Below are 10,400 nucleotides of genomic sequence, written 5' to 3' on the forward strand. Positions count from 1 at the left end.
TTTAAAAATTGGCCGAAAAATAAAATGGCCCCAAATCAGTCAAAAGAACAAATTAATTTAACCCCTTGCAGTTTTTTTAAACAAAGAATCATGGCTCAAAAGGCCTATTTTTAAAAATTGGGCGAAATATAAAATGGCCCTAATTCAGTCAAAAGAACAAGTTTAACCCCTTGCAGTTTAAAAAAAAAAAAAAATCCTGGCTTGAAAAGGCCCATTTTTTTAAATTGGCCGAAAAATAAAATGGCCCCAAATCAGTCAAAAGAACAAGTTTAACCCCTTGCAGTTTTTTTTACAAAGAATCATGGCTCAAAAAGGCCCATTTTTAAAAATTGGCCAAAAAATAAAATGGCCCCAAGTCGGTCAAACGAACAAGTTGAACCCCTTGCAGTTTTTTTAACCAAAAATCCTGGCTCAAAAAGGCCCATTTTTAAAAATTGGCCGAAATTTGTTTTTTTACCCCAAATCAGTCAAAAGAACAAGTTTAAAGACGGTGGACACTATTGGTTCATTGTCAAAGACCAGTCTTCAGTCACTTGGTATATCTCAACCTATTATGCGAAAAATAACAGACCTGTGAAAATTTGAGCTTGATTTGTCGTCGAAGTTGCGAGATAATAATAAAAGAAAAAAAGAAAACCTGTGACCCTGGTCACACAAAGTTGTGTGCGTTCAGATGGTTGATTTTGTGACCTCAAATTCTAAATCTGAGGCATAGAAATCAAATTTTGTGGAAACTTACTACTTTCTCGAAAGCTACGTCACTTCAGAGGGAGCCGTTTCTCACAATTTTTTATACTTTCAACCTCTCCCCATGATTACTCGTTACCAAATGAGATTTTATGCTAATAATTATTTTGAATAGTTACCAATAGTGTCCACTGCCTTTAACCCCGTATGTCAATAAACACCATTTACCAGGAGCTACAAAAAAACACAGACTCCACATGAATATAAACTTTTATTGAGCAATTTGTTTACACAAAACAAGACTACAGGTGTATATGCTAATCTCATTCATAGCAATCGCACTGCAACAGGTATGCAACCAAAATTTACTAAGCAAAAGAGTAAATGCCTGGCACAACAATGTACTTTAATTTATTTTTAGTCAGTTCAGCTGAGAAAACACAATGAGGAAATAAGCTGATGACCTGAAAAGTTGTGCCTGTATTACATTGGATATTAAATTCATGAAAGTAAAGTGTAAGGTGTTGTATAAGTGCACCATGGCAAGCAGTTTAATTAATTAATTTCTTAATTTTGCTCATATCATCCTGGTAAGGCTAGTTAAAAGCAGGGCCACCACGTGCAGGTCCCAGGATACCAGCCCCGAAACTACAAGACGTCCCTAAAACAGGCCAAGGAGATCATCAGGTCCCTTGCACTCTTTTTACAGAGCGCCCAGGTCCATGCCCCCGTCTGAGGGGGGCACCCCCTACTCCCGAGACGCGGTCCCTAGTCCCATGGCCTAGACTAGGAACTAACCCGTTTGGTCAACCATAGTTTGTGATAACACCAGAGCATCCTACCCGCTGAGGAAGATGATGCACCTTTAAGATCAACCACCAGCTGTGAAACACCCGGCCGGGCTGAGACCCCACATACCACGTGCATGTGTCCAAGTCCCTTTTCGCTATTAAGTTTGGAATTTCCCATGCTTTGTACTTCCGGATTCCAAACAATTCGAGTGACGCACCACAAAGGCCCTAAGATCGCCAAGTAGCGCATAAAAACGCATATTGTGCCTGCTTACAATAGTGCACTTATTTACAAAAAAATGTTAACTGTTTGTTTAACAAAGGAAAAAAAGACCAAAACATGTTACTAACACCATGAACACATCTAGAATAGTTTCAAAATTTAAGACAATTTATTGGATTGTCCTACAATAAACATCTAGGGTGTCCTGATGACTAGATGCTGATGTTTTCATAAGATAGCATAAAGTGACTTTCAAAACTTGATAGGACTGTCAACTCACTAATGCTAGAAGGATTTTTCAAACACAGTATGAACCTCTGCCCTCGGATTTAAACTCCTAGATAAAAAAACAGCAGTTTTACAAACTAAACACTGGATTATTACAATATTGGGGATAAGGTGGCCACAGACGCAAGTCTTTGCCGGATGATGATGATACATACTACAGCTCATGTCTTTTCTAACATAGATTTATGTTCCAGCATAATGTCTGACACTCTCTAAAGTTACCAGAAAGTTCAATTTGGAACTGGGTGAAAATTCTGTCACCATGGTCCTGTGGTTACTACAGGACTTGCAATCAAAAGGTTGTGGGTTCAAATCCTACCAAACTCAAAAGCTGATTTCACAACGTCTAGTATAAGTATCGTCGTCTGGTGGAAATAAATGTTGTCTGGTTATATTGATGGTTACTGAATCACAGTAGGGATATTTCGTTTTCGACGACGGATGGTTCTGCGACGGTAAATATGACATTTGGCGTCATCTGCGCATGCGTCGGCTTTGAGGACGGTCCTCCCTCAATTTCTATGACAGTACTTGGGATGAATCTTCGTTGTGCTGAAAACGACAACGTTTAGCTGAACAACCGTCGCAGAACCATCCGTCGTCGAAAACGACAAGTCCCTAATATCTCGATTTATGCAACTCATAATCATAGACAATAAATCAATGTTTGTTTGAGATTTCAACTTTGCTAGCTTGGTGTTTATATTCTCTTGTAGGGGTTTGCTGAGTTCCCTTGATGGGAAGCTCATAAAGACAGACAGACAGACAGACAGACAGACAGACAGACAGACAGACAGACAGACAGACAGACAGACAGACAGACAGAAAGACAGACAGATGTTTCACAACTACATGTATGTTGTGCACGCTCAACATTATCAAAATGGCAACTATTGCATACCGATCATGAATACAATTTCTAATCCTACAAAATGATTATTTCCTGTAAGAATACCCCCCTTACCCCACATTACCACATTTTCAACGCGACGCTAGAGGCCAGGGAGTAGACCCGACACACCCCCTATATTTGGGACATTTAATGCATGATACACACGGCATGTGGTGATTGTTGGAGAAAACAAATATATGCCTTGAAAAAAAGCCCGGACTAATAAAAAATTTCAGCTATGCTTTTGAATCATTCTGGAACTAAAATCGATAGAGAGACGCAATTTGTACCTGCGTCATCCTGGCATGTCCCTCTATTACAATTTCTAAGTTTTAGAGCGACTTCCAGACTTCTTGATACCGAAAATTAAAAGTAGGCGGCTGTGCTCCGAAACAAACTCAACAAGCCTCCCTACGTGATTTTTGTGCACAGAGAAAATCAAAAGTACAACGGGTCAATTTGACCCAAAATCATTGCTCAATCTAAACAAGTTTACCACCATTGGAAGGATAATTTCAAGGGCTTTCCTCTCGTACAAGAATTAGTGCTATTGGGATTTTCAAAGCGACGCTGGAGGCCAGGGAGTAGACCCGACACACCCCCTATATTTGGGACACTTAATGCATGATACACACGGCATGTGGTAATTATTGGAGAAAACAAATATATGCGTAGAAAAAAAAGCCCGGACTAATACAAAATTTCAGCTATGCTTTTGAATCATTCTGGAACTAAAAACGATAGAGAGACGCAGTTTGTACCTGCGTCATCCTGGCATGTCCCTTCATTCAAGTTTCAAAGTTTTAGAGCGGCTTCCAGACTTCTTGATACCGAAAATTAAAAGTAGGCGGCTGTGCTCCGAAACGAGCTCAACAAGCCTCCCTACGGGATTTTTGAGCAAAGAGAAAATCAAAAGTACAACGGGTCAATTTGATCCAAAATCATTGCTCAATCTAACAAGTTTACCACCATTGGAAGGATAATTTCAAGGGCTTTCCTCTCGTACAAAAAATAGTGCTATTAAGATTTTTCAAGCGACGCTAGAGGCCAGGGAGAAGACCCAACACACCCCATAAATTGGGGACATTTAATGCATGAAACACACGGCATGTGGTGATTATTGGAGAAAACAAATATATGCCTTGAAAAAAAGCCCGGACTAATAAAAACTTTCAGCTATACTTTTGAATCATTCTGGAACTTAAAACGATAGCGAGACGCAGTTTGTACCTGCGTCATCCTGGCATGTCCCTCTATTACAATTTCAAAGTTTTAGAGCGACTTCCAGACTTCTTCATACCGAAAATTAAAAGTAGGCGGCTGTGCTCCGAAACGAACTCAACAAGCCTCCTAACGGGATTTTTGTGCACAAAGAAAATCAAAAGTACAACGGGTCAATTTGACCCAAAATCATTGATCAATCTAAACAAGTTTAGCACCATTGGATTGCCAATTTCAAGGGCTTTCCTCTCGTATAAAAATTGGTGCTGTGGGGATTTTCAAAGCGACGCTAGAGGCCAGGGAGTAGACCCGACACCCCCCATAAATTTGGGATATTTAATGCATGATATACACGGCATGCGGTAATTATTGGAGAAAACAAATATATGCCGCTGAAAAAAAGCCCGGACTTATAAAAACTTTCAGCTATACTTTTGAATAATTTCTGGAACTAAAAACGATAGAGAGACGCAGTTTGTACCAGCGTCATCCTGGCATGTCCCTAAATCAAATTTCAAAAATTAAGGGCGGCTTCCAGACTTCTTCATACCGAAAATTAAAAGTAGGCGGCTGTGCTCCGAAACGAACTCAACAAGCCTCCTAACGGGAGTTTTGTGCACAAAGAAAATCAAAAGTACAACGGGTCAATTTGACCCGAAATCATTGCTCAATCTAAACAAGTTTAGCACCATTGGATTGCCAATTTCAAGGGCTTTCCTCTCGTACAAAAATTAGTGCTATGGGGATTTTCAAAGCGACGCTAGAGGCCAGGGAGTAGACCCGACACCCCCCATAAATTTGGGATATTTAATGCATGATTTACACGGCGCGTGGTGATAAATGGGAAAAAATATATTCATTGAAAAAAAAGCCCGGACTTATAAAAACTGTCAGCTATGCTCTTGAATCATTCCGGAACTAAAAATGCTAGAGAGACGCGGTTTGTACCTGAGTCATCCTTGCATGTCCCTGCATCCGAATTTCGAAGTTTTAGGGCGGCTTCCGGACTTCTTGATAACGAAAATGACAAGTAGGCAGCTGTGCTCCGAAGCTAACTCAACAAGCCTACCTATGGGATTTTTGTGCACAGAAAAAAACACAAGTTACAACTGGTCAATTCGACCCCAAATACTTGCTCAATCTAAACAAGTTTTACACCATTGGATAGATATGATCAAGGGCTTTCTTCTCGTATCAAACTTAGTGTTGTGGGCATTTTCAAAGCGAGGCTAGAGGTCAGGGAGTAGACCCGACACACACCCCAAAATTCGGTGAATTTAATGCATGATTTACACGGCGCGTGGTAATAAATGGAGAAAACAAATATATGCGTTGAAAAAAAGCCCGGACTTATAAAAACTTTCAGCTATACTTTTGAATAATTCTGGAACTAAAAACGATAGAGAGACGCAGTTTGTACCTGCGTCATCCTGGCATGTCCCTAAATCAAATTTCAAAAATTAGGGCGGCTTCCAGACGTCTTCATACCAAAAAATAAAAGTAGGCGGCTGTGCTCCGAAACGAACTCAACAAGCCTCCTAACGGGATTTTTGTGCCAAAGAAAATCAAAGTACAACGGGTCAATTTGACCCGAAATCATTGCTCAATCTAAACAAGTTTAGCACCATTGGATTGCCAATTTCAAGGGCTTTCCTCTCGTACAAACATTAGTGCTATGGGGATTTTCAAAGCGACGCTAGAGGCCAGGGAGTAGACCCACACCCCCCATAAATTTTGGATATTTAATGCATGATATACACGGCATGTGGGTAATTATTGGAGAAAACAAATATATGCGTTGAAAAAAAGCCCGGACTTATAAAAACTTTCAGCTATACTTTTGAATAATTCTGGAACTAAAAACGATAGAGAGACGCAGTTTGTACCTGCGTCATCCTGGCATGTCCCTAAATCAAATTTCAAAAATTTAGGGCGGCTTCCAGACTTCTTCATACCGAAAATTAAAAGTAGGCGGCTGTGCTCCGAAACGAACTCAACAAGCCTCCTAACGGGATTTTTGTGCACAAAGAAAATCAAAAGTACAACGGGTCAATTTGACCCGAAATCATTGCTCAATCTAAACAAGTTTAGCACCATTGGATTGCCAATTTCAAGGGCTTTCCTCTCGTACAAAAATTAGTGCTATGGGGATTTTCAAAGCGACGCTAGAGGCCAGGGAGTAGACCCGACACCCCCCATAAATTTGGGATATTTAATGCATGATATACACGGCATGTGGTAATTATTGGAGAAAACAAATATATGCGTTGAAAAAAAGCCCGGACTTATAAAAACTTTCAGCTATACTCTTGAATCATTCCGGAACTAAAAATGCTAGAGAGACGCGGTTTGTACCTGAGTCATCCTTGCATGTCCCTGCATCCGAATTTCGAAGTTTTAGGGCGGCTTCCGGACTTCTTGATAACGAAAATGACAAGTAGGCAGGCTGTGCTCCGAAGCTAACTCAACAAGCCTACCTATGGGATTTTGTGCACAGAAAAAAACACAAGTTACAACTGGTCAATTCGACCCCAAATACTTGCTCAATCTAAACAAGTTTTACACCATTGGATAGATATGATCAAGGGCTTTCTTCTCGTATCAAACTTAGTGTTGTGGGCATTTTCAAAGCGAGGCTAGAGGTCAGGGAGTAGACCCGACACACACCCCAAAATTCGGTGAATTTAATGCATGATTTACACGGCGCGTGGTGATAAATGGGAAAAAATATATTCATTGAAAAAAAAGCCCGGACTTATAAAAACTGTCAGCTATGCTCTTGAATCATTCCGGAACTAAAAATGCTAGAGAGACGCGGTTTGTACCTGAGTCATCCTTGCATGTCCCTGCATCCGAATTTCGAAGTTTTAGGGCGGCTTCCGGACTTCTTGATAACGAAAATGACAAGTAGGCAGCTGTGCTCCGAAGCTAACTCAACAAGCCTACCTATGGGATTTTTGTGCACAGAAAAAAACACAAGTTACAACTGGTCAATTCGACCCCAAATACTTGCTCAATCTAAACAAGTTTTACACCATTGGATAGATATGATCAAGGGCTTTCTTCTCGTATCAAACTTAGTGTTGTGGGCATTTTCAAAGCGAGGCTAGAGGTCAGGGAGTAGACCCGACACACACCCCAAAATTCGGTGAATTTAATGCATGATTTACACGGCGCGTGGTGATAAATGGGAAAAAATATATTCATTGAAAAAAAAGCCCGGACTTATAAAAACTGTCAGCTATGCTCTTGAATCATTCCGGAACTAAAAATGCTAGAGAGACGCGGTTTGTACCTGAGTCATCCTTGCATGTCCCTGCATCCGAATTTCGAAGTTTTAGGGCGGCTTCCGGACTTCTTGATAACGAAAATGACAAGTAGGCAGCTGCGCTCCGAAGCTAACTCAACAAGCCTACCTATGGGATTTTTGTGCACAGAAAAAAACACAAGTTACAACTGGTCAATTCGACCCCAAATACTTGCTCAATCTAAACAAGTTTTACACCATTGGATAGATATGATCAAGGGCTTTCTTCTCGTATCAAACTTAGTGTTGTGGGCATTTTCAAAGCGAGGCTAGAGGTCAGGGAGTAGACCCGACACACACCCCAAAATTCGGTGAATTTAATGCATGATTTACACGGCGCGTGGTGATAAATGGGAAAAAATATATTCATTGAAAAAAAAGCCCGGACTTATAAAAACTGTCAGCTATGCTCTTGAATCATTCCGGAACTAAAAATGCTAGAGAGACGCGGTTTGTACCTGAGTCATCCTTGCATGTCCCTGCATCCGAATTTCGAAGTTTTAGGGCGGCTTCCGGACTTCTTGATAACGAAAATGACAAGTAGGCGGCTGTGCTCCGAAGCTAACTCAACAAGCCTACCTATGGGATTTTTGTGCACAGAAAAAAACACAAGATACAACTGGTCAATTCGACCCCAAATACTTGCTCAATCTAACAAGTTTTACACCATTGGATAGATATGATCAAGGGCTTTCTTCTCGTATCAAACTTAGTGTTGTGGGCATTTTCAAAGCGAGGCTAGAGGTCAGGGAGTAGACCCGACACACACCCAAAATTCGGTGAATTTAATGCATGATTTACACGGCGCGTGGTGATAAATGGGAAAAAATATATTCATTGAAAAAAAAGCCCGGACTATAAAAACTGTCAGCTATGCTCTGAATCATTCCGGAACTAAAAATGCTAGAGAGACGCGGTTTGTACCTGAGTCATCCTTGCATGTCCCTGCATCCGAATTTCTAAGTTTTAGGGCGGCTTCCGGACTTCTTGATAACGAAAATGACAAGTAGGCAGCTGCGCTCCGAAGCTAACTCAACAAGCCTACCTATGGGATTTTTGTGCACAGAAAAAAACACAAGTTACAACTGGTCAATTCGACCCCAAATACTTGCTCAATCTAAACAAGTTTTACACCATTGGATAGATATGATCAAGGGCTTTCTTCTCGTATCAAACTTAGTGTTGTGGGCATTTTCAAAGCGAGGCTAGAGGTCAGGGAGTAGACCCGACACACACCCCAAAATTCGGTGAATTTAATGCATGATTTACACGGCGCGTGGTGATAAATGGGAAAAAATATATTCATTGAAAAAAAGCCCGGACTTATAAAAACTGTCAGCTATGCTCTTGAATCATTCCGGAACTAAAAATGCTAGAGAGACGCGGTTTGTACCTGAGTCATCCTTGCATGTCCCTGCATCCGAATTTCGAAGTTTTAGGGCGGCTTCCGGACTTCTTGATAACGAAAATGACAAGTAGGCAGGCTGTGCTCCGAAGCTAACTCAACAAGCCTACCTATGGGATTTTTGTGCACAGAAAAAAACACAAGTTACAACTGGTCAATTCGACCCCAAATACTTGCTCAATCTAAACAAGTTTTACACCATTGGATAGATATGATCAAGGGCTTTCTTCTCGTATCAAACTTAGTGTTGTGGGCATTTTCAAAGCGAGGCTAGAGGTCAGGGAGTAGACCCGACACACACCCCAAAATTCGGTGAATTTAATGCATGATTTACACGGCGCGTGGTGATAAATGGGAAAAATATATTCATTGAAAAAAAAGCCCGGACTTATAAAAACTGTCAGCTATGCTCTTGAATCATTCCGGAACTAAAAATGCTAGAGAGACGCGGTTTGTACCTGAGTCATCCTTGCATGTCCCTGCATCCGAATTTCTAAGTTTTAGGGCGGCTTCCGGACTTCTTGATAACGAAAATGACAAGTAGGCAGCTGTGCTCCGAAGCTAACTCAACAAGCCTACCTATGGGATTTTTGTGCACAGAAAAAAACACAAGTTACAACTGGTCAATTCGACCCCAAATACTTGCTCAATCTAAACAAGTTTTACACCATTGGATAGATATGATCAAGGGCTTTCTTCTCGTATCAACTTAGTGTTGTGGGCATTTTCAAAGCGAGGCTAGAGGTCAGGGAGTAGACCCGACACACACCCCAAAATTCGGTGAATTTAATGCATGATTTACACGGCGCGTGGTGATAAATGGGAAAAAATATATTCATTGAAAAAAAAAGCCCGGACTTATAAAAACTGTCAGCTATGCTCTTGAATCATTCCGGAACTAAAAATGCTAGAGAGACGCGGTTTGTACCTGAGTCATCCTTGCATGTCCCTGCATCCGAATTTCGAAGTTTTAGGTCGGCTTCCGGACTTCTTGATACGAAAATGACAAGTAGGCAGCTGTGCTCCGAAGCTAACTCAACAAGCCTACCTATGGGATTTTTGTGCACAGAAAAAAAACACAAGTTACAACTGGTCAATTCGACCCCAAATACTTGCTCAATCTAAACAAGTTTTACACCATTGGATAGATATGATCAAGGGCTTTCTTCTCGTATCAAACTAGTGTTGTGGGCATTTCAAAGCGAGGCTAGAGGTCAGGGAGTAGACCCGACACACACCCCAAAATTCGGTGAATTTAATGCATGATTTACACGGCGCGTGGTGATAAATGGGAAAAAATATATTCATTGAAAAAAAAAGCCCGGACTTATAAAAACTGTCAGCTATGCTCTTGAATCATTCCGGAACTAAAAATGCTAGAGAGACGCGGTTTGTACCTGAGTCATCCTTGCATGTCCCTGCATCCGAATTGCGAAGTTTTAGGGCGGCTTCCGGACTTCTTGATAACGAAAATGACAAGTAGGCGGCTGTGCTCCGAAGCTAACTAACAGCCTACCTATAGGATTTTTGTGCACAGAAAAAAACACAAGTTACAACTGGTCAATTCGACCCCAAATACTTGCTCA

This window comes from Asterias rubens, chromosome 14 (assembly GCF_902459465.1).
Source record: "Asterias rubens chromosome 14, eAstRub1.3, whole genome shotgun sequence".
Lineage (NCBI taxonomy): Eukaryota > Metazoa > Echinodermata > Asteroidea > Forcipulatida > Asteriidae > Asterias > Asterias rubens.